The 26,602-nt window shown below is 36.1% G+C and overlaps 1 long non-coding RNA gene across 1 annotated transcript in view; it reads right to left on the reverse strand.

The window, feature by feature from the left end:
- Positions 1 to 526: 526 nt before the first annotated feature.
- LOC114010225 (uncharacterized) overlaps positions 527 to 26,602 on the reverse strand; it is a 32,224-nt gene continuing 6,148 nt past the window's right edge. Inside the window, exons 2-3 of the long non-coding RNA XR_003551594.2 lie at positions 2,952 to 3,072; positions 527 to 1,617 (exon numbers count right to left, since the gene is read on the reverse strand). This is a non-coding gene — a long non-coding RNA (uncharacterized LOC114010225). The remainder of the gene's footprint in view (positions 1,618 to 2,951; positions 3,073 to 26,602) is intronic.

Here is a 26,602-nt window from a genome sequence, read left to right on the forward strand (position 1 = left end):
TTTAACCTCATCTTTTTTTTTCCTCATGGTAAGAAATACTAGGGAGAGTAGTTTCAAGCTCTCTATTTGATTCAGTTCATCTTTTGATTTAACCTCTCAGTTCCATCAAGGCTCAAAAAAAGTCTCATCTAAACATCATTTTAAAGTAATTCCCCTTTAACATAGACTCCTGTACTTACGCCTTTGAAGTCAGTTCTTAATCTAGTTATTTTAAAATTCATATCCCATGTGTTTTAACTAATCATTGGAAAAGTAACTTACTATTTTGAGTTTGGACAAAAAAAAAAACTGATTTAACTTTACCAGATAATAACTTTCCAAATTAACATATTATTTTCATAACTATGTACCTTATTTTAGTTTTAAGACTGACTGATTTTATTATTGAGTAGAAAATATGTTGCACCTACCAAATACCCCTTATTTCAAAGTTGCAATCACACATCTCAGAAGTAACATACTTATGTAAGGAACCAAGAAGTTTCTTATCTTTGAATGGGAAATACAAATTCAAAAGTAACTGAAGTAAAATACTTGTCAAATTTTATATTATTTCTCATGTCCTTAAAACAAGAAAATTAAATTTCTGGTAAAATTTATTACTTTCCACAGGAAACTCACTCCTTACTTAAAGCTAAAACCTCATTCTTTCACAAAGCTTTTAAATAACATGAGCTTTCCAAAAAGTAATTGCTTTGGATACACTAAAAAACAATTTTCTCTGTACTAACTGATACATTAGATTCAGTTATATTGATTTTTTTACTGGTAAAACTTGTGTTTCTTTTTGAGCTATTCTCCTTAGAATTTCTATGTATGTTACTTACAATTTAAAACAAATAGATCTAGAAAAACAAAAGGAAATAAACCATAAAACAATAAGACCTATATATATTTTCCAAGATACAGAAGAATGAATGTCACACAATTTTTTAAAGTAAATTATTTTAAAATGTGCACCTAGAATATGTGTATACTGCAGGTTATTCCATCCAACCCAGCAAATAACTTAAGTGTTTTGCCAGTCTGAATAGTTCAGTTAATAAAATACCTGAGCAAAGCTACATGCATGTACTATAACATTTTCTGGACATAACAGCATAAACTAAGCATCTTGAAGTTGATTATGGATGCTGACCAAATGTAGCAATAAATCTTCAGCAGTAGAACCATATTACCATCACCAACATTGAGTGTTACTCTGCCAGTAAAGAATTTCCATCCATATTTCTGTGCTTCTTGTCTAAAATTGAAGTATGTATTTACCACAAACCACATTGCTTATATGATTATCTTTTTTTTGCTCTGAAGGAAATATTTCTAGGAGAACACACAATCTACAGTCCTTAAAACATTTAAGATACTTAGTTCTGCATATGTACTGAAGTTTTGTTCGTTATCTTTTTCCCACCTGCTTTCTGAAAGCTTTTTATACCATGCAGGTCTGAACTTCTTTGTACTTCTTGCATCAGTGCCTTCTCTGACATCACAAGAAAAGCCTTTCTATTGAAAGTCAGCCACAGGAGAAATATAATTGGGAACTGAGTCCTTTCCATCTCCCTTCAGTTAGATGTCATTCTGCTAAGTGTTTTCAAAATGAAGATCTTGAAGTCTGTACTTAAAGAGAAGAAAGAGAGAGTATCTGTCATTATAGCAATGATATACTGATACAGTAATAATACCATAATGTTTTAAAGAATTCCTAAATTTCCATAAAAGGAAGCCCTGAAAATTGAATTTCCCCTTCTTCTCCCCTTTTATCCTGAAAATACACTGACTTCATGTCTACCTGTTCTCTAACCCCTCAATGATTGTATCATCTTTTCCCTGTTTCCAACAGGACTGCCCTTCTTCCCATCACCCAGTTCTCCCCAAGTACAGCTTTCCCCTCCCTTCTTCCTAACATAACCTCATAGTCAAAAGTAGCATGGCTTGTTAGGTTATAGAACGCATATCATATAAATACAGGTATATAAAGGAGTCATCTGGCACTGCAGGACAAAGTCTCTTGCAAAAAAAGGGATTATGCAACCTCATTCTGGCTGCTGCAGGTGTGACTCATGTTTCTTTGAACTTTTCTCTTTAGTGTTAACAGAAATTGTTGTGGGGAAAAAGCCTGAGCAAAAAACAACACCATACCCCACACACCCCAAAACACAAGAAAAAGAAACCAAAAAGATGTTTTGCTGTTCATATTTCTTTCCTAGGGAGAAGATACAAGAACACAGAATCTAAGATGCGTTCTAGTAATTTTGATGAGCGAACGCCATAGAAGGTGCTCAGATAATGAGGTGACATTTTAGCACAGCAAATTTAAAGTAGAAGGGGTTAAAAGGTCTCTTCATTTTTTGATTGCTACCTGGGAAGAAGCCTCCCATAGCCCTTTTTATTTTACCTACACACACATTTTTATGAATAATGTTCTTTTTGTGTGTGAATTATGTTACAATTAACAGTTATTTTATTAATAACATGAGAAAGTTTCAGTGAAGAAATTTTGCTGAATGCAATAGGAATCTTGCAAAGATGTGTAGCAATGGCTGCGTATCAATAAATATGAAATACAAAAGAGAAACTCATAACAGCCTGAGTTGGAAAGAATCCATGAAGGTCATTGAGTCCAACTCCAAAGTGCATGTAGGGCAAGTTATACCACTTATCTAAGAGCATTTTCAAATTGTTTCTTAGCATTCACTGACTTGGTGCCATGACCACCTCCCTGCAGAGCTTGTTCCAATGCTTGACCATCCTCCCAGTGAAGAACTTTTTCCTAATATCCAGTCTGAATATCCCCTGACAGATGTAAGCCATTCTCTCGCATCCTATCTATCACCGGACAGCAGAGAGATCAGCATCACCCTCTCCCCTCCCCATCATGTTGAAGTTGTAGACAGCAAAGTCTGAATACTGTGACCTACTGGTTGTTTTTTTTTTCACAAAGTACTACTTACTTTAACTCCAAACTGTGAAAAGTCAGAATCATTCTAACTTGCAAAGCACTACGCTGATTTGTAATGTTGTATTTTAGAGAAATACAGATTGTCCAGTTACCAATTGGTTGAAACCAAGATCCTGAAAAAAATAAGAAACTGAGAGCAGAAAGAAGGGTCACATTTGCCTACTCTAATCAACTATTGAATAAATATGCAATTGTTAATAATGTTGTTAAAAGCTTTCTAAATATCTCAGGATTTTACCTGTTTTGCAAAAGCTTACTAACAGTGAACTTGGCTGTGGACATTAACAAGCTTTTTTTGTTTTTATAAACTATGACGCTCTTTGGTTTTATGTGACAGCCAAGAATAATAATTCATCACTTTGGCTGCAAGATGATTCCAAGCACATAAACACAACCTTAAATCAAGAACTACATGTCATGCATTTGCCTGCATTAATCTCGGGACTCTTACTTCTTTCTTGAATCTAGAATGCAAAATACTAATTAAAAAAGACAGCTTTAAGCATTCAAACAGAATGGTTTCCTAGCAAGTGAACGGCAGAGATCTCTGAAAAGATCAAAGTGCAGCGGAGAAGTAAATGAAAAAAAGTAAAATTATAAAATATGCATTCCACTTTACTAAACTTCCCATGTAATAGTGCTGGATTTAGCTTAAGAAATTTTGCATATGCTTTAACTGGTAAAGTTATTGTTCAGGTACATTAAAGACTTCTTAATGCAATATGATTGTTCATTACTTGAAAAAAAAACGTATATTTTTTCGATCATCATTAACTTTCAAGCAAGAGTTCAGCAGAAATCATTAAATGATCTTAGGCCACTGCAATAATGCATTATACAAAACCTGGTGAGAAGTGAAACATTTCCAAGAATTAAAAATAACAGATAAGTGGATCAAAATGTAGGAGGATGATAGCTATTTAACAAAAATTCAATTTCCGACACAATCTGTGAAGGTCTGTCAGCCTTCATAATGAGAACAGGAGCCTTATCCCAAGCCCTCACCCCCAGGAGCAAAGCATTATTGTTACATCCTGAAATTTCTTGAAGTCTGGATTTAGATTTTTTTTTAAGTTTGAACAAAAATTTTTAATTTAACAAAAGTTTTTAATCACATTAGACACTGCACTAATCAGGATAGCAAGACTACTCTAGCTCACATAATCTGTAAGAACAATCACTTGCTTTACCCCCAAAAAACCCCCAAAATTAAAGTAATTACAAAGTTTTATTCACAGTCTAGTTAACCTGGTACCCCACCAAAAGCATGGCCCACTTCTCTTATCAAATCCCCTTTCAAATTTGCTCTCTTCTGACACTTGCGCTCCCCTGGATGCAGATCTGGAAGCATATATTACAAATACCCTTAAGACTGCACATTTTTATGAGCATCAGTACAAGGGAATTAATTTTAATGGAAATTCAGCTTTAATCAAGTCAGTACTGCATTGTTTTCCGTAATTTCTCCAGGTGTTTTGTACAGAAACATGTATTCCTATTACTCCTGTATTTAATATGCAAGAAGAATATTGGCTTAAGGAACAGAGAGGACAAGATCTGAAGAGAGCACAACAGACCAGATGAGATTCCTCACACATTTGCATTCTTGGTTTCTTCCATATACAATAGTCCTTCCACAGTCTTTATTTATCTTTCTAAACTATCAAGTGAATTGCTTCCAACTTTTCACAAAAGAGTCAAAATAACTTTCATGTTCTTATCATTTGTGGAGAATGTAAAATGAGTATTTTCTTAATTAAGAAAAGTACTTCCTAAAAAAATCTTTCTAATTGCAGACGGAAAGACAACTGTTTGGTAAGGACATGTTCCAGAAACTGTTAAAGCATTTACTTTTGTAATGTTTTTGGCAGATGGATAAGACGATTGAAAACTTTTGAACAAATCATGACTTCCTTGAAGTAAAAATAGCTGTATTAATTACTGCATGAGCTGTATACAAGAAAATTCTTTCCTTTTTTTTTAATATTAATTTATTGATGGTGCCCACCCCCCCCCCCCCACCCCACCCCCAAAGATAGCTGCTTTTTTATCAGTCTCAAGTAATTATACTTTATCAAAGCTCAAACCATTTGACTGGAGAACTTTTTTCATATATTCTTGGTGCAATGTATTTTCATTTCTTGAAAACAAATCAAACAATTCATTTTTTCCCACTTGGATAGTTCCATGATCTGACGTTATGTTCGCATATAGGAAAACATACTTTTTTTTTTTTGTACCAAATCTTCAATTTCTTCTTCTGAAAGAGAATCTACCCTACCCTTGGTAATACACAAGGGTTTTTTTCCTGCAAAGATAGACCAACATATAGCTAAAATGATGCAACATTTAGTCATAATCAAACCAAAGAAGTTTTAAGTGTTGTTTCCTCAGAAGATGTGCCACGATTGCTTTTCCAAGTCACTCCCATTGCATGACACTTCGCATTTGGTACTCAAAATGAAGAACAGAGAGGCTTCATGAACTGCAGTTAGTGGGTTTATTGTTCTCTTTACTGATCTGTACAAAACCATTACTCATTACAGAAAGGGCAAAATCCCTCCTTTTCAGGTGTGGTGATTTTACAGCAGCCCACAGCTGAACATGCACACAGCCACTCACGCACTCCCTCCATCCCAGCAGGACAAGGGGAATGAACAGGAAGAGCAAAAGTGAGAAAGCTCGTGGGTCAAGCTAGAGACAGGTTAATAGGTGAAGAAAAGGGGGGGGGGGGGGGGGTGGGGAACAACAAACAAACACAAAAAAGCAAAGGAAATCACACCCCAGTTCCCATAGGCATACCAATGTCCATCCATTCTCTGAACAATATCCACCTTGGAAGCAAAAAAATCCCTCATCGTTGTCTTCCTCTACCTTAGTTTTTATTGCTGAGCATGATGTTAGGTGACATGGACTATCCCTTTGTTCAGTTTGGGTCAGCTGTCCTGGCAGTGTTCCCCCTCACACCCTTGCTCAGCCCCAGCCTACTTGGCTGGGGGCTGGGAGGCAGGGCGTGGGAAGAGGAAGCCTTGAAGCTGTGCAAGCGCTGTTCAGCAACAGCCAAACACTGGTATGTTATCAACATTATTTTGCCACAAATCCAAAGCACAGCATCTTACAAGCTGCTATGAAGAAAGTTAACTTCATCCCAGCCAGACCCAGTACACCAGGAAATAGTTTGGTTAATGGAATTTAACGACCTTACTCTCACACTACTGGTCTACACAGAGGATACAAGAAAAATGACTGAAAATTCATACGTTAAAAAAAAAAACAACTTCAGCTCCAGCACTGTTCATCATCGTTCTCATTTGGCAATAATTACATGAGCATAAGCTGTTTAGTTTGTGTTTCTTGCTTTGCCCCAGCCATGTTCTTCAGTTTTTAAGCGGTGATCCTGACGTATCATCTAAGCTTGCAATGCCTACCCTCAGCAAAAGGAGAATCCATTTCTTGAGTGAGTTCCACCACAGATGTCTAAAGCCTTCATTCTAGACACCTTTCAGCAACCTGCACACATCAGCAGCACACTGTGGGTAAGTTCCATAACCACTGGAGTCCTCCTGGATTTAAAGTCTGCTCAGCCTGCACAGGCATTTCTACGGAGCTCAGGAAAGGCCTTTCTCCAGAAGCGGCCCAAATAAGTGGAGTTACCACTGTGCTTCCAGTGAAAATGGACTTCAGTTAAATGGTTACTTAGACGCTCTGTGCTCCTTCACAGTGACCTGATTCAGCCACCTTCTCTTTTGTATCAGAAAGAAAAGGAAATAAGAACTGTCCCTTAAAATAAACATTGAACTAAACATTTGAACTAAACAAAGAACTGTTCTTCCAGGTACGATGTAGGTCGTTAATTTGGGCATGATTCCCTGAAAATCCACCTGAATATGTGGATTTCTAACATAGGTTACTTGAAAATTAGTCAATTTTCTGTGAAGTAATTGTTTCCACTAAAGGAATGACTGTTTTAAGCATGGAAAGAGGTGATACCACTAACGGTTATTAACTCATTAAAATATTTCTTTTTATGAAGGTCTGTGTGAAAAATTTCTACAGAGAAAATAATTTTGTGCACCTTTTCTTCCAGGTTCATATAACAGGAATGTATATCAATCAATACAACAGACATCCCTCTTTTCCTTTTAAAGTCATGGACATTAGGGTAAAGTCATTTGCCTTCTATTCTCAAGACTGATAGCTCAGGAAATTCTATTGGAATTATTTTCTGTTAAAATATTAAATAAAGGACATAATAACAAGAGTATTTGTCATTAAAATTTTCAGGGTCTAGTGAAGTGAATTCTATTTATTGTGCAAATATTAGGCACACCAGCTCCCAGAGATATTGCATACCCAGAACCGTGTGTGTTAAGCCTAATGTATACACTTTATGACACCAAAAAGAGAGACCAACAAATATCCTGGAAAAAAACAGATTTGACTGATATAGCTAAACAAGTACATTATATCCTAAGAACATTTGCTGTGTGTTGTTTCACAGCATTCTTCTCTGCTGACCCACCAGCAAAATAAGTGTAAGACATCGATGACTGACAACTGCCAGAGCAAACTGAAACACTGTGCTACCAGGTAAGCGCTGCAAAGGGAGGCAAAACTGTGACCAGTGCCAGTAGTCAACGATGCCTTCAAACCATAAACGGTATCAAATTAAAATAATATTGTATGAAGGTTATATTTAAAAGGTACACGCAGATACTGCAGTGAATATGGGCTTCCAGCAGCATAAGTAAATGAAGGCTTATTTAATAACAATGTAGAAACCAGACTATGAACGGAGGTTGTGATTGTAGCTCTTCCAGGCAGTTACACTTATCACTGCCAAATTTGCTACTTGCATTTTTACTGTAAAGAACACATTTCCCCTGATTTTAATGCATCACTTAAGTTTTGTACTTTCAGGAATGTTCACGATAAGACATTGCATCTGATAGAGGGTAAATACTATCTGGTTTTTATTACATTTCCCGTCACTTTTCATTAGTTTACCATAGTTAGGGTTGTTCTTGCCCACTATAACAAAGTCTGCTTGGATACCTCCTTGACACTAATTGGGTTGAATATTTCTCAGACTTCAGCCATACCTTATAGCATCAGCTCTGAGGTACTTCTCCACATAGTAGCACCCTCCTTAATATGAATAAAGTTATCAGAATCTAAAACCTTCAAAACACACAGAGACATTGTCAGATACTCTCCCACTAGTCATTTTCTGCCTACATTCACAAATACTGCTTTACGGGCCCATTGGATGTGAGGTAATATTCCAAGTAAGTAATTAGTAGCACAGTCTGGCAACACACTAAAATCTCTACAGAGAGCTAATCCTAAATAAAATTAATTGATGAATCAGAGGGCCTATTTGGTAACAAAGATTTTATACTTAAGAGTCTACAGAAAAACCCCAACAAACAACAACAAAAAAATTGTGATTCAGATCTTTGACTTCTTTTAGGCTCTAGTGTTTGCTAACAGATTACTATTGATCACTGTGGATCACATAATGAAAAACATCCCAAGCAGTGACTACCAAGCAGTTTGATGAAGTACACGTTGGCCCAGAGCGTAATTTGTCTGGATGGCAGCAGAGCTTATCTTGACGCCAATTTTTAACGTGCACTAGAAGCTTTGGGTTCGTTTCAGGCCTGTAGCTCTGCAAACAGCCCAGGGACCTGCTGAGTGCAATGGAAAGTCAAGAAGCTTACAGATCCAATGGTCTGCCTGATGTCTCCCCACCCCCTTCTCAGGAGGAGTTTCTGAGCCAGGACATAGATTATGTGTCTCTGCCAACCATCTATCTAGCAAAAGGAGTAAAAAAGATGTGAGTGGGTGCAACTTGGATTTGCTAGGCTCCTGCTGCTGCAGGGATAATAGCCTGGGAACTGACTGGGGATACAGTGGGGCAGCCTAAGCTAGCATCTGAGTTACAGAGCTAGCACCAAAAGCTGCCCAAAATTATATCCATATGATGATGTCTTGCTAAAATAACCATTAGAAAGTCCTACAGGATGTCTTAAGCTCCATATCTCAGGTCTACAAAGACCACTTTCCCTCTAGGCACTGAAACCTCTAATTCTCTGGAGACAGTCATAGAAACAACACATTTGTCTTCCAATTATCCAGTAGCTCAAGTATGAAGTTAATACATTAAATATTCACCAGCATAGGAATATGAAACTCCTACTCCCCTTCCCCAGGTGGATGTCCCAATTACTAAACACATTCTTTTTCTTAATAATTCTTGGACTTGGTCTGTGCAGGAAGAAGTAGTTTCCTTAGGAAGAAGAGAGGAATACCCACCCCTTCCACAGAACATCATTTAATTCAGCATTAGGGTTCTTTCCTATAAATAGTGGGTATGGGTTCAAAGTTCAGGAAAGTAAGCCTGCATGTCTCAAAAGTGGGATAAGTAATAAGGCAGCACTGCAAGGAGTGTTATAAATCATGGGTGTTCTTGGGGTCTGGCAATCCATTTTGCATTAAGAATTGGGAACTGCATAAGCCTTGCTAAGGTTTTTGTTCTTAATTATTTTTTCAGGTTTACAAATTTTGAATGTAGCCACAAATGTAGCCCTGATTTGTAGTATCTAATACATTTCTTTACGTATTCATCATTTATCCTTCTATGTCTTGTGTTGTAAGACTTTACACTTTAGATATACAATTTCCTGTTATAAGACTTCAGACTTATTCCGTGTTTTCTGAATACAACAGCATCAAAATACTCTTAACTTAAAGGGACAGGTACTTAGGTAAAATAAATTCTATCAGGACCAGAATTCTTTTGCCCTCCCAACTTTCAAACAATCCAAATAAAGTATATTTCCCCTTGCATTTAGTTTTTACCTCCTGGTGAAAGTTATCCTTCATAGTATTCCACTCTTTACAGAGTAATGTAAGGCAGAAAAACTCTGCATATCTAACACATAAAAAAAGGAAGAACAACTTTTAAACTGTTGTTTAAAATTTTAAATAAAAAAGGGAGAACAAACCCTCCTCCCTTTAGTAATTCAGGCCTACCTTGCAGAAAAGTATGTAACCATGCAATTCTCATTTCATTTTTCTGTTTCCATTCAAGACAGCACCATCATCTGTGAAAGCCTTGAGACTGTCAAATACATATAAATCAGATCTGAATAATTTTTTTCCATAGTGAATACACTATATGTGTCATTAACCACTGTGTATCATCAATCATACCAGTAATTTGTAACTACTCCTTTGTATGAGGTAAGAAGCACCACAGTACTTTATATCATTGATGAGAACAAGTAGCTCAGTTTCCTCTATCTGTAATTCTATGTCATCTCAGCTTTTGAATACTCAGCTATAATTAACTGGCTTCCTACGGTAAAATCGGAGTTTCAGTCAATATTGTTTAAGTTTAAACAATAGCTCCTGAATTCTGTATAGCACCTGCCACTGTTCTGTCTTTGAAATGCTTAACAAAGGTGCTCAGTCTTTCTCAACAGCCATTACCATGAAAAACCAACGTAGGTGGTAGCCTATATTATCACATTCCACTTAATTGCCTTTCTGTATGCAATTTTCCTCCTAGCTGTTTAGCATGCAATTATTATTAAACCATTGCATTCAGATAGCACCCAGATGCTCAAGCTGAAATCACAAGCACTTTTGTTAAGAGACTGTACAAAATATTCTTAAACTAATTTCTGTCCTCAAGAGTTTGGAGTCTAAACACACAAAGCAGACAAACAAGCTCATATAAATGGAAAAATATGCTCACATGGAAAAGATGGATCATTACAAATGTCGTGCTTGTTAATAATCACAATGCTTACCAGTAACTCCTTTCACTATTGACCTCTAAATCCTGACCTTGCTAATGAGAATATTTTAATGACAGCTAATGAGAATTTTGCAACTAACTGCAAAGAGATTGGGATTTTACCTTATGAATCCAGATCTTGTAGAAATCAGGTGTATGTGACGATTAAATTTTAAGTGTTGATTCTAATTGTCCTAAAGCATTATTTCATTACTTTATAGAAAAGCTCTCTCAGCAGATGGCTATAATCCCAACTCATTTCTTGTTTTCTTCTTCCTATGTTTTCTTCTCGGTATGGCTTGAGACTAAATATAACACTAAATAAATCACTTTAAGAAATATCCTTAAATAAAGAACAGGTTATTGATTATAACATCATGATTTGTGACATATTAAAAAATCATACCTGATGACTGTAAAAAAATTTATATCTGATTACATGATATAGTCAGTATCTGTAGGAAAAGAACTTTATATCTCATAGGACAGATACCAGTTGATGGCTTGTCCTTGCTTAATAGGAAAGACAGAAAGACAGAAAGAAGGAAAGAAAGAAAGAAAGAAGGAAAGAAAGAAAGAAAGAAAGAAGGAAAGAAAGAAAGAAAGAAAGAAAGGAAGGGAGGAAGAAAGGAAGAAAGAAAGGAAGGAAGAAAAGAAGGAAAGAAAGAAGGAAAGAAAGAAAGAAGGAAAGAAGGAAAGAAAGAAAGGAAGGAGGGAGGATGGAAGAGAGGGAGGGAGGGAGGACCAAAACCAAACCCCTACCTTAACAATCATTAAAAATTCACTCTAAAAAATGTCAAGTATAATTATTCCTTTTCAAAAATCTAACTAAAGCATCTGGAAATTGACACAGTCCTATCTTCTACTTATTATTGTTATATAAATTACATGACATTTTACCCAGTAACAAAGAATATGATTTTTTCAATCCACTCAGTTAAAGATATAGGTCAATCCCAGTAAGCATCTAGAAAAAAACAACTGTTTAATACATATGTTCTTTAAAACTAATTGAGTGTATTCTACATGACAGATCTCGCAAAACCAAAGTTCTTAATTGCAGGTATGTTTTATATCCAAAATAAAGAAAGAAAAAATTATGCTCTATTGTATCATTATGTAGAGAGATCATAAATTTCTCTTTGCCAGATACATTCAATTATGATCATTTGTAGCACTAAGAATTATTCCAGAGACAGTTTGACAAATAGAGAATTCAATGAATGATACAAGAAGTAAACTCCCAAATGTGAGATTACTATTTGGAGAACTGCAGAAGACTTTCTTTAAAAAGGTACCAAAAAGGTACTTTTTCTAAATTACAGTTATTGTTTATTTGTCAATCCATTGACTAAAGTTAAAAACACTTTAGGTGATTAATCATGCTGAAAGTAAAACTCCTTGAATAAATGTTCCTACCCAGATTTTTCTTGTCATTTATTGAGCATTTCTTTGCTTCCAGTTTTGGTATGCACTTAGCACTTCAGTAGGACTTTAGCATATACATAATTGCCTTCCCCAACAGAGACATGTTAGGCATGATTTACTGACACAGACTCTTTAGTAGAAAGCACCATGAATTCCTACAGTAAAAATGCATGCAAAGGCAATTAAGCACCCATCAAAATGGGTCATTATCATATTTTATGCCCTAAAGGGCTGTAGAAAAGAAATGAGAATTTACTTCCCAAAAGAATGCAGGGTGGCTTCTACTTGACGTTAGCAAGCTGCCAGAATTGTTTTCTGGAGGATCATTTTAATCTCCTTTGGCTGTGTTTTATTGCCAAGTATGCTATGACACCTAGATTTTATATAAATTTATATCAATAATATCTCTTTCTATTTAAGATAAACTGATTGAAAGGGAACATTCCTCATATGCTGCAACAGAAGTTTGTGAAAATATTTAATATTAGCAGGTCAAAAAGTTTTATTTAATTGATTTGACTTTGTTCATTTTGCCTTCCTATTTCAAGTATGTTTATGTACATAGTCTGACATAAAAAACATCAAAAGACTTTCTATCTCTAATGACACGGTGTGCCATAAATCATAACATTTGATCCTCTCTGAAACAAAGCATTTCAAAAGTATAATTTCAAACTATGTTATTCAAACTGTCTAAATTGTGTCTTTTCCTTTCACTATGGAACAAAACGTTTTTTTCCTAAATATCCTGATTTTTAACACAAACAGTATCTTTCTACACACTCAGTACTGGGAATGGAGGAAGTGTGCACTTATTTTCCATTAGAAATTGGAATTACAATACAGAGCTATCATAATTCAAAAGACTGTTTTAATGATAGTTAAAAAACCATGGATTTATGTTTGGAACACAACGCTAATTTGGTCCTCTTCTATTTTAAACTCTCCTGAGTGACATTATAGGTATAAAATATTAACATTTTACATGTATTTCTGATTTTCCACCTTTAATTAAGTTTAAACTTACAGACACAGGGTCTATTCATGCAATGCCTTGCACGAGGAGGCTGAAATCCTAATTAGGCTTCCAATAACAGTTTCACTGAATATTTAAGTTTTTTACTTTGGGGGTTGGTTTTGGGTTGGTTTGTTTTTTTTTTTTTTAAATAAGTAATTATAATACAGGTTGGTATTGTAGCTAACTGTATTCAAGATGTGATTTTGCCTCTATGAATGAATCAATGGAAAACCCACTAATCAGTAGGGGTTAGAAGTCATCATGTTTGATGGATTTTGTTTTGGAAGAACAGACGAACTTTAACATATAGTATAACTAAACATGAGCATGAGACACATGGGTGTGGGATATATAAAACTGCTTTTGTGTGATGTTTGCTCTTTATTTCTCCTTTCTCATTTCATTGAAGTCTGCAGCCAGAACAAGTGAGTGCAGGTGTCATGCCTTCCGAGGCTCTGGCATTTACTCTGCCATGATTGCTATTTCTCACTTATCTTTACCTGGATGAAAATCTGTACTGTAATAGTAGGTAGGTTTATTTTCTAACGCTAATATAAACAGGATTAGAAATGTTAGAGAACTACAGCTACAGAAAAGCGTATTAAGATTTTATTATATGCCAAGAAACATGACAAACTCCCTGCTCAAAAATACATGTGTGGAAAAAAAAATAAATTTCAGCCCAAACCCAGAAACATATAGGTTATGAATAACATCAATTCTAAAACTTTTTAAAGCAGGCAGTCCTCACAAAAAGAGGGGGAAATACAAGTCCCCAGTCAGTACAATTACATTGCTACTCCAGATTCCAATACTCTGTGAAGTCTGTTAATTTGCAAATCAAAAGACAAAACCCTATTGATTTAGTTTGTCATGCTCCATATCACAGGTCATTAGATCTCAATCGTGTTTCCCTATGTTCAACTGCAGTAATTGGAGCTTAATTAATGGAAAACTCTGAGAAAGGAATCCAATTTGGCTTTGGCACAACATTTACTGCAAGAAGAATCAGGAAGACGTTAATGCTTTCCTCCTCCCCCAACCAGCAGGATTTCAGCGAAAACAAGTGCAGAATGTCCTACACTGTGACTCGTTCCAGACATGCTGAGGACTTTAAAGACAGTAAACTTAGCATCTATAGTAATTTATTCCACCACTTAATTATCATCATTGTTAAAATGCTGTCCCAAATTCCTAATACAAATTTCAGTAGCTCAGCTACCCGACTTTAATTACATCTTTCTCTGCTGGATTTAAGTGGTTTTTACTAACTGCTATATATTCATATGTTGTAATCAAGTGACATCTCAATTTTATTTCAGATAAACAGGTTGAGCTCAGTTACTCACAGAAAGACACTTTCTAATCTTACAAACATATAAATAGCTCTTTTCTTCTGCTGCTTCAATTTTTCAACATTCTTTCAAAATAGAGACTTCATGAGCAGCATCTCAATGTCATAAACAAAATTCTAAGACTTCTCTTTCTTATCAATACTTTGTTTACAAATTATAAGATTTCATTAGTGTTTTTTTTTTTTTTTTTTTTTTTTTTTTTTTTTTGCACCGGACTGAACTGTGGGAAAGAATTTGGAACAAGTTCTACTTCGTTCTGAGAAAAAAAAATAGAGTGGGGATAAGTGGAAAAAACCTTCAAATTCAGCCAGGTAAAAACTAATTATAGACACCATAAGATGCAGGCAATCAGCAAAATGAGCAAATGGGCCATTGTTAAACATCATTCAGCATCGGTTCTTGATTGAAAACCATATCTTCCCCGAATATATTTTTCATCAACAAAAACTGTGTTGCAAAAGGAATACTAGAAGTCATTTCCAATGTTAGCGCACCATCCACATTATCATCATATAATTTCAGACATCTAATTTAGTTTAGGATCACACCTTTCTTTCCTGGCTGCACAGGTAGGTTTTAAGTTAGATGTTTTAAGTCAGACTATCAGAATACTTACTGTTACATGGAGGGCTTTTGAGTGTGCCAAAAAGCCACATGTACCCTCTGAGAATGCAAAAATGAAAATTATTTAGGAAAATTAGTTCAAATGATGATTATACAGGTGGAGGCTCTGAGATCAAGGGCAGCATGCACACAAACTGAGGTCCAAATTCCCAATGAGATGCATCCACAGATCACTATAGTCATAAAAGTTGAGTCTTATTTGACAGAACATAAAATAGAGGGACATGGAAGTACAGGTATACGTGTTACCTTGTGTTATAGGATTCCTTTAAAATAGTTGCTAGTAAAATAGGGTTCCTATTACGAACAAAGAACCATATCTTTAGTCCATTTTCATCATCTTTGTTAATTTAGCAACTACCAATTTCATCAAATAAGGACTATATCCTCTGGAATTTCTCTGACAAAGGAATCCCACAGAATCTGGAAGATGATGCAAATACATTTTAAATAAAATTAGAGCAAGGGTGACTAAAGATAGAAGTTTCTCAGAGCATCACAAAAAGGAGAGTACAAGAAAGTGTACATGAGAGAAAGGGAGCTTCGTTCCTGACAGGAGTAAAGTGAGGAGAATTACACCTGTCCTTAAGTTTTGTGGTGAGTGGATTCAAAGTCCCTGGTGTTGCATTTGGACCTGCTTGCTTTCCTTCCTTTCTTCTTCTACTTCTCTCCATTTTGCTATGTGTAGACCCCGTATTTACACGAACAACTTCTGTTGATTCTTAAGGAGTCTTTTTAGATTTATATGTGTTTAAAAATGGGGGTCTTAACCTAAAAGCTCTGCTTGGGACAGTATGGGCAGAGAATAAAAGATTAAACCTGGGATGGTTCCTTCTCCTGTGAACACAAGGGAGGTTCCAGAGAGCCTGTACCTTGGAAATCCCTCCCAGAGCAGGCTCATCAAGAGCTACCAGCTCTCCCTAGGTACTGGGAGTTGTCCACAGGAGACCATATTATCACGCCCAGAGTGAGAATTGCCAGACCATGATTTCTCACCCCATCCCATGTACCCTGTAAGTACAGTGATCCTTAGGCTGGCACAGAACTGTCCAATTGATTCAGAAGCATTTGAAATCGGCTGCTAATCAACTCCATGTATTCCTTTTCATGGCTAACACCTCCCACGCGACTCACCCTTAGGCATAGTTGGGAAACTTTCCTGCAGTTTCAGGTCAGACCTTCTCCTTCAGCCAGCAAAGCAGTGTGTCAGTGGGCACAAGCTGGGTACAATGTGCTACACACCCAAAATATGTATTAATGTGCACGTATTTTAATATTGAAACCATATTGGACTATGTTGCTTTTTTGAGCAAATAAAAAGGTTTCACGGATTGTGGTGACAACACCAAATCACTTACTCTTCAGGGGACAAAAGACAACAAACAAACAAAACAAATGCAACATAAGAATCTCAAGTAACAAGTTTGGAAATTTTAACGGCCAAGCTCCACCAAGACTTGCAAAAACTCTCCTGAATTATAAAAATAGAGAGCTTCTAAGTTTTAAAAATTCTTAGAGAAAGTGGAATGACTGCACGGTAATAGCCATTTGTGCGTCGAATAACACATTTGGGTTAATTGCAAGAGTCTGTCAGTATCCATTAAACTAAAAATACCAATAATTAATTCCTCAGGTGATCACATTCTATAGTGCTTGAAAAAATAAACTGAGAACCATGTTATTAAAGATATAAAGGACAAAAAAATCAGCCATTCTAAAGCAGATTACACTTAAAATGTACCTGATTCCTGATTCATTTCCACACAAATGTAAACCTTCTCAAATCTTTGATTTAATTTTCAGATATTACCAAATTATAAAACAGAGTAAACTGTCAGGGAAGCTTTCAGTCCACTGCATAATTATGCTGAGTGTGTTTTAATTGATATCTAGGAATGCAAAAAGTATAATACAGGAACAAAAAAATTTTGCCTGATAAAGAAGCCTCTCAGAAATTTCTGTAAAGCTGAGGCTGAGAGCTCAGCATTCAGATATGATCATTTATTTATTTAAACTATGACTAAAGTTAAGAAACCTGCTTGAATTTCAAGATTTAAATTATCCCCTCATATTTTCCATATTTGTTTGTTATTATGGTTACTTTTCACATTACATAATCTAGTCATCGCAGAAGCAGAATACATATAAAGAGAGGCCTAAAAACTTTTACAAGCGTCACTTTTACAGGGAGGCATAGCTGAGCTATGTTATAGCCTTGTACCGTGAAAAGACACCAAACTCCAAACTGTTGTTTCTCCAGGTGAGTAAACTGAGATATATATAAATACACACTCACAGAGGACACCATCTTTTAATATTCAAGCCTGTGATCTTAACCAAAGTGCCATACTAGTGCCACTGGGCTGGATTTAGTCCCTTGTCTCTTTGAGGAAAAAAAGTGAATGGGGATTAACTGAGCACCATCAACCATGTGTACTCACTTTTTACACGGCATCATTTATCTGTGATAGGTAAATGATTGCTCATGTGATGGCTCAGTGAATCACACTCACCAAATTACAAGGGAAATCCCATATATTCATCTGCAACTGTTCACTTATGTTGTTTCCATATTTAACCTCTTAAACTTTTCACTTCATCCAAGTCTACTCCATCCTGAAGTGAAATGTAGAAGAAAAAGTTATCCAGGCACAATCTAGCAATTTGCTAGCATTTATAGTGCTACAAATCATACATTCTGCATGTTATCTGAAGTTTGAACTCTAGGTATTATTTTACATATGCAGAATGCAGAAGTTCAATATTTTTGTCAAAGTACTTTTTTTCTATTAGGGTATTACTGTTTTCATCTCTTTCATTTAAAAAAAAATGTTCTGATGGTTGCATAAAGTAGAAAGCTTGAGTTGTAGAATTTATGTTGTTGCATTTTCATTTGGCATTTCATTCTAGGAAAGCTAGAATCTTTGAATACTTCAAAGAAAGCATCAAGCAAGAAGTCATTCAAGTGTGTATTTTCTCAACAAGATAAATAAAAAATGAAGAGGGATAAAAGATCAAAAAGTGGTCTCTTGAGCATCTGTTCAAATAAGCAAGAATTGAAAATTGCAAATATGTTTCAGGATTTTTTTTATTTTTTTTTTTAGTTTTCATTGTTTTGAATATTTTTCCCATTAAATAAGTCATATTTTTTGTGAATGTGCTCTTAGTTTTCTTGGGGACTTCTTAAGGCCTCAGAAATGCTTAATGTAGGTTGATTTTTAAGATTCTTCCTCTATGAGTCTGCTGAACTTAGACATTCTTTTCTGAAGTTGATATTTCATTAGTCAGACAACAGCCTCTTTCCCTACAGAAAAAGAATTAAATGTGTTGTGCAATTTGGGGAAATTTTCAAAAATTTTAATTTTTTGTGATCCCTTGTAAATCATAAACTGCCACAAACTTATTTTTGTCCTGCTTGCAGAGTGTTATAAAACACAGAAAAAATAAAACAATATATATTGAAAATAAGGTTAAAGATATGTCAGGATGCTAATTTACACATTATAATATATAGCTTTTTCTTCCTTTTTCTACTTTTGGAAACATTGGTACCACAAACAAAATATATATTTTCAGTATTATAAGAATTGATTAATATCAGTTAAACTGCTCCTGTGCTTTAATTAAAGTGCTTAGATGTTTTTCTGAAGTACTTCTGATTTCTCATCCAGGATATAGTAAATAAAAGCTTTTTTATAGCATCATTTTTATTTTGTAAGTTTTTTAAATTTTTTTTTGACTAATCTCTGTGAAGTTTCAAATGTCACTATGTTGTTATTGTACTGCTGTACAGTACTATTGTACGCAAAATCATGCATCTGGAAAGGAACACAAGAGATCAGCTAGTCAATCAACCCTCCAAAAGGCAGGATCTATTCATAGCCACCCTTCAAAACCATAGACAAAATGTTTATTTAACCTATTCTACACACTACGGATGACAAGGTTTGAACAGATCTGCTAGAAAGTCTTACCAGTTTTGTTCTTTTTTTTTCATATTAATTTTGACCATTCCTTGCTGCCTTTAAAATCACATATGAAACACTGAAAAAACTAATTCTTCCTTTCCTCTTCTCAGTGGCTTTTTATACATTAATTTGCATATTCATTTCCCCTGCTTTTATGACTTCCTACATTTTTAGAAGCTTGTCAGAATTCTGCTCTGCTTATGCAAATCTGCTTATACCCAAAATAAAAATGGCAGGAACTGAGCTATTACAAATGCATAGCTGGAGCTGGCTAGAGTAACTTCAGCATCCTTGTGAACTCAGCGCAGCCGAGCATTATGAAACATTTAGCAGCCTTAATGTATCTGTCTATGAGTTTTTCATCTGCAGCAACCTTTCCCTGACCTTTCCCTGAAGTAGGCTGCTGAAGACTCTTTTTTTTTCCTGAGAAGCAGAAAATTGTACCGTTTGCCTGTACCTCATAAAATCAGATTATGACTTAAAGCTGCTCAATGAAACTTACATAAGCAAAAATATCCCGATCAAGCGAAAGATTTCAAAACTTGCAAAGACAGCTTGAAGACTCCCAAGGTAAGATAATTCTGTGGGTCGTTGGGGTTTTGTTTGCTTGTTTGTTTTGTTTTAGATTTTCATTGTTAGCCCAAGCTTAGAGCTAGTTCAGCAGTCGTGTGGGATATGAGACCAATTTTGACTCATCAACTGTCCATTCCAAAGACAGACTGCTGATACCATCAGTACTAGTTCTGAGGTATCGTTCTTTGTTCAAGGCAGATGTTTTCCCCCAACTCTGTTTTGTCAGGCTCTGAGGAGGCCAGATCTAACATGACTCTAGGATTTGTAACTGAAGAATCAAATCTTATTAGGTTTTCAGTTTTTTGCAATTTTAAGAAATTTATGTTTATACAGCTTGTAAGTTCACAGATTAGAAACACTTTCTATTTGTAAATAAGTTTTAGTTGTGTCGAAACTTGCTCAGTAGTCTCTGAATTTGCACATAACTGTTTAGCACAAAACCAACAGAGGTATGTGTCTGTATAGCTAGCTTAGGTCTTGCTTGTAATATAAATAGTAGTAAATTCAAAAAGAAGCAATATAGCCACCCTACAAAGTATCTTCAAAGGCACTTTCAATGGTTTAGATACATATGGGTGCGGAAGTTACCCTAGATTCACAAGGGATCACTTACCACCACTCAGCAATGGACATGATTAGTTATTGATGAAAGCAGAATGTTAATTTCTGCACAGTGGAAAGTTGTTTGGATTTTCTGGGGTGAAAACCTGAGTGATGAGGCTTTGATTATCTGGAATAACAACAATGTTCTGAAGCTGTAAAAAGTCAGAACACCCTATGATACTTTTTCCATACCATTAATACTTCTCACAGATGTACTTCTCCTCACATAGAGCAGAGTGCACACAAGTGCAGAGCACACCTGGGAAAGAGCTGAACATTGATACCATGATGGATAGTAAAGGATTCTCTAATCCAGCAAGCAAGGTTGAGGTTAGACAAGGACTCCTAATGGGTGGTCAATTACCAGAACAAGACCTCTTAAAGGTAGATTCCTTGTGAAAAGTCTTTAAAATGGGACTGGATGTCTTTCTTAAAGATGAGTTTCAGTTTTATCAGTCTTATGATTTGAACATCGCAGTGGAAATTTTTGCTATATCAGAAATCAAAAAAATTATTACAGAGATATGTTGTAACCTTAAAATACACAGACCTATGGCATTCACCTAAGGAGCAGAAATGGTAGCAATGTATCTAGCTACAAAAGCTTTTTTTTCCAACATGAAACAGATATTAAACAAACAAACAAACAAAACCAACAACAACAAAAACAAAACTAAACACACACACACACTCAAACAAAACACATGAAAAAAAAAACCACACCAAAAAAACCCAAACCCACCACAGGAGAAATATATACATCTAGGTAAACAAATGTTCATGTACACACGCAAACGTGCATATATATATATCCACACATAGACAGAAATATATCAGAGAATCTGTGGATATACTTTCTTCAAGAATTACTGCAAGAAAGGGAAAAAAGTAACCTCAGAAATCATCATCATAAAGGAAGGACGGATAGATACAGGGAGCCTATGAGGAGTGTTGAAGTTTATTATAAGGTTCATTGAATAAAAGGGAATATATTTGTTAATTTGGGTTTTGATTTCTTTACTTTAAAAGTACATTGATATTCCTGTGGGAGCTTTGATACTCAATGCTTCACAGTCCAGTATGAATCCTGAAGTTAAGAGTATCTCGTAAAGAAAAATCAGGTGGGTTTTGCCAATGGGTGTAACTTGCTTCTAACCCCTTCTTTATAATACTTATTTCCAGGCTTTTGATAAGTCCTAGTTTAACAGAGATATTTTTGTTTCTAAAATGTATGCCAATTAAAATATATATTATATTATTGTGGAACAGTTGAATCTCCACATAAAAAAATCTCCACCAAAAAAAAAATCTCCAATATAATTTTCTTTTTTTTAGCCTTTTTAACCCATAAAACTGCTCAGCTTCACCAGCCCCATTAAACATACATTTTTGTATGAAAGCTATTGACTTGCCAATTCATTATTGCTAGTAGAGTCTTGGTAATATCAACACAGAAACAATAATAAATTACCAAGAAATGGAATTCTTCTTTGCAAGGCAGATGATACTGTCTCCACTCTTCTTGAGCACTTTTGGGTTTCCATCAAAAGCAACTGAGCAGTGGGTTCTGGGTCAGGCCCAATGATCCCAAGTGCTACAGGGAGAGGGCCAAGTGTTGGTTTGCATATGATGTGGATAATTGAAGAAGACCAGTCCCTTGAGCACTTGTGACTGAATTGCCAGCTGTCACAGGCTCCTGAAATTAAGGTAATACTGAGAGCCACTAAGGTAATTAAGAGTCAGAGTCCAGAAATGGAAAGGAAAATGGACTGAGAAAACAAAAGCTATTGCTATTCACACAACAGCAACAACAAACCAGATCTCCTCTGGAATTACGGTGACATTAAGGATAGCTACGTGTTTCAGTCACCACACAAAATAAGGTAGCACACCGCAGGCAGTTCACTTTCACCTTGATCCCCATAACAACTGTTCTATAATAAATGAACACATTACATGACAGTAAGTCATCCTCCAAGCAACTTTGCTCCAGGCACACACTCAGCAAGGAAATGCAAGGTCTTTCAATTAACTTCATTTAAAAAACTGCTGTTCTATTAAGCTCCAGTTAGTGGCACTTTAATTCAAGGAAGTTCTTTGAAGGATTTCTTTTTTTGATACATGTTTCAGGTATTTCAGTAAAAAGCTCTCTGGGAGTTCATGTCATGTTAACTGCAGATTAAAAGAAGTGAATTGGCAGTGCCAAAGCAGACCATTTTTATTAAATTAATTTCTAAACACTAGGGAAACTTCAAAACAGATGGAACAGACTAAAAGCTAAGGCAAATCCCAATCCTTAAAAAGCCTGTCATTAAAATTGCCACAATATGCTTAATTTCCAGTGGTCCCCAATTCATTTACTATGTACAGTCCTGTTTCCTATATGCCCTGTCACACACGTGGGACCATACACCACTTGAAGCTGTTATTCTAAGTGTAGTAACAATATCTTTCAGATTTTCTATTTTAGGATTTCTTGTAGTGTTCATTGCTGTTATATTACAGTGATTGATACTTGTCTAAGCAAGTGAGGCAGTGCAACCTTACAAAGTGATTCATCTTACCACAGTCACTCATCTCACCCATCCTATGTGTTCTGTGTCTAAGCTAACTATCCTAACGTACCCAGGACTGAAACCCAGCCAATGAAGATGTCTAACCTGCTCAAAAATCCTATGATGGTTCACTTTCATGACTTAGTCATCTAAATTCTACACATCCTATCTGTAATGCCCTGTTTTATTCTGCTCAGTTTATCAGCTGAACAATCAGCTAATTGGTAAAAGCCAGGTCAAACCCAGAAGCGTCTATGACACCTGATACTGTTAAGACACAAAGCTTGGAGACTTTTCATACAAAGGACTCAGTTCCAGTGGATGGATTGGATCTCACACTTATATATAGATATACGATTCCCATTAAGATAAACGTGGTTTTTTACATTTGGGGAGAGTGAGAAACTCTTGTGGATATGCGAAGGATGTTAATTCTATATGAGTTCTGCTTCTTACTAGTAATTTTTAATTTTAAATTTTAAAATTTAGTAAATTTTAATTTAGTGGGCAATTTTCTTCAAATTTCATAGAATATTCAACACTGACTGCAAAATTTTCCTATTAAGAAATAAGGAGAAGTCCTCTCAAAATTTAAAATAGTAGAAATCTCTAGAAAGAGGGAAGTCACTCCCTTTCCTTTCATTTCCTTTGGAATAAATTTAAAGTGAATCAAAATATGATAATAAAGTTACACTCTGTAAGTCAGGCAACTGATGATTTACAGAAGTTTCCCACATTCTTTTCCAGACAGGCTTTTTTTTTTCCCTGATAAAGTACTGCAGCCATCCAGGAAAGAATTTATATTCCACAGAAATATCAAAGTGCCAAGTATCCGCTTTTTCCTTTGCCCCTCTTTTTATTACAAAGGCATTTTAGTACTGCCTTTTTCCCATCTTGGTTTTCACACTTAAGAAATACAACTAGCTTATAAATTAATCCCTTTGTTTATTATGGATTAGCTAATTTGTTAGCATATTAATACCCTTTGTTCATACTAGCAGCTACTGGCTGGTAATGGAGAAATTACTGAAAATAAAGTAAAGCTATCAAGCTCAGCTTCTGGTAAAAGACAGGAAAATAACATCTTTCCCCATCATATGAACTGACAAAACAAGCTGCAAATATAATGCAAAATCTCTTAAATGGGCACATTGAAAATGCTGTTCCACTTGCAAAATTAACTTTGAAGCAATTGAAGGTGGCTTTCAGTGGCTCACAGTCTGCTGGTCTAATTGATGCAACCAATGATAATCACGGCCCGTCTGCTCCCTCGAGTCCCTTCTGCAGCTCTCGGCAGGTTCAGCTGCAGCGTACACAGCCTCCGGGGCGCCCAGCGTCTGAAGGGGGTGGAAGCTGTTTGTTTGCTGCATTACGTTCTGCTGCCAGAGAAACCCTACACAATTACGTATCTCAAAAGCTACACTTCTGTACACAAGGAACATATAAAAGGACATTGGGGGGTGGGGGGTGGGGTGGGGGTGTGTGTTCTACTTCTCTTTCTTTCTTTCTTTCTTTCTTTCTTTCTTTCTTTCTTTCTTTCTTTCTTTCTTTCCTTTTCTTTCCTTTTCTTTTCTTTTAAAAAAAATCTTTTCTGTTTGTGGAATAAGGAAATACAGGTTTCATAACAGCCCTGATGGCGTGTGACACAGGGTAAATAGGCAGCATTCCAGGCAGGTTATAAGCTTGTCTAAATCTACAGTAGGCACAGAAGTTGCTCCCTCAAGGTAGCCGCCATGCAGCCTGACGCAGCCCGACGGAACTGTTCCTACACATGAAGGTTCTCACACACTCACCGGATGATGCCGACTCGGACTCCATGTAACTGTCAGGCTACTCCATACTGCGTGACCTGGGAGTGCTTACCCAGACCCTGGGTTTGGATGTTCTGTGCCCTACATGATTTAAAGTTTGGGAAAAAACCAAACCCCATCCCTTTCCTCATGCTCATTTTTCCTCAAGAAAGCAAGCCAAGTACTTTTTATCAAAATATTTCACCGTTTAGCTTATACCAAATATATCTCAGAAGATATATTCTTCTGAACAGACAAAAAATACTGGATTTTTTGCAAGACTTGAGGGGTTACAGGATAGAATCAGAAGAGATTTGCCTGACACAAAACCAATTATATGCCTGTCAGCAATATTTGCAAAATGTTCTGCCCTGATCTATAATTCATTTCAACATTGCAAATATAAAATCTCTCCCTCTCTTACTGCTTTCACCAAGTACAAAACCAATTAGAACTCTGTGGAGGAATCCAGCCTCTGAGGTTAGTGCAGGTGAATTGTATGTTTTGATGCATTAGCTGAAATATTAATGTAGCAGAAATAATCACATTACTCACTGAAGGCTGAGACACTGATTGTGTCTTGCATCTTTATATACGGCCAACACTATTTAAAAGGACAAAGAGCGTGGCTTAGAGGGGGCAGCAGCCCTTATGAGGGAAACGGGAAGCATCTCCCATTTCAAATGGACCTGCAAGGAAAGCTTGCCTTTGGAATTGTTCCTACCACAGCAAAAGGTTAGCAGTTTTGTTTAGAGCTAGTCAGAGGTTTCCCAGGGAAACAAAGTCCATCAAAAGTGCTAGCTTTTTGAGCTTCAAATTATTAGTTTGATCAGCTGTGTTTGTTCATCTGTGCCCAACTCGAAAGATTTATTCTGCCGAAAGATCTATTTTAAACACTGATGAAAGAATCTGCATGTCTACTTCCAAACTGTTCATCCAAACCTCCTTTTATGGTCAGCAGAGAAACTGGCATGTATTGGAAATTATTTATCCGCACGGTTTTAGCCCTGTAGGAGGACTGGAGTAAGGTCCCACTCTTCCTTGTTTTTCTCCACTGACTGTAATGGAAACATAGACATTTGGTTTGCATGTAGGCATCTACATTTCATCAGATGAATCATTCCCCTAAAGACTTATCTACTGTCTCTTCTCAGTATATTCTTGCCCTTAGATTAGTCTGGCCAATGTGAAATTACTACTGAAGTTATAGGGAACTTGTGTAATTGCATCATACACTTAAGAGAAGCCCTGCAGTGAAGGACAAAAATACAAGCGTTTCTGTCAGTGGATCAACGAAGTAAAGACTGGAGACTGTACTATTTGCTGCACTGACCCTCAGGAATCTAGCAGCCAGTTGCACTTTTGCGTTGCATCGCAAGAGCCCCGTGATCACATTAACTCGCTAATTATGCACAGCCAATTGTGCCCCAACTCACTTTTTCCTTTGCAAAGCCAATCTAATCTAGACTTGAGAACAATGATCCAAATTATTCAGGCCATCCAGAATCAGAAATTATTTTAATATAAAAGGAAGAGGAAAATCACATTTTCCCAGGGATAACCGATGAAACCTACGGATGTTCATATTCTATTAGTGTGTGCTGTGACGCTTCCTAGGTGTGGAGATGCAACTTGGTGGAAGAACATCTGATTTCTAACACCTACTGAAACTCTTCCTTAATCTGCACTGATAAGAAATCCACTGAAAAGAGGTGTTTATTCTCTGCCATGTGAAAGGTCTGCATGCTCCATGCTTTCAGTGCCCTCTCCTCATGTGAATTCTGCTCAGATCAATCAAATACCTGTGGAAACTATTTGCATGGTTCACTCCTTAGCATTCCAAGCTGTTTGAAAGCGAGCTGGGTGATTCTGTAAATGCTTGAAGTTTCAAAGTTTAAGGTATAAATTCATTTTTTCTTAAA

This window comes from Falco peregrinus, chromosome 2 (genome assembly GCF_023634155.1).
Source record: "Falco peregrinus isolate bFalPer1 chromosome 2, bFalPer1.pri, whole genome shotgun sequence".
NCBI classification, from domain to species: Eukaryota; Metazoa; Chordata; class Aves; order Falconiformes; family Falconidae; genus Falco; species Falco peregrinus.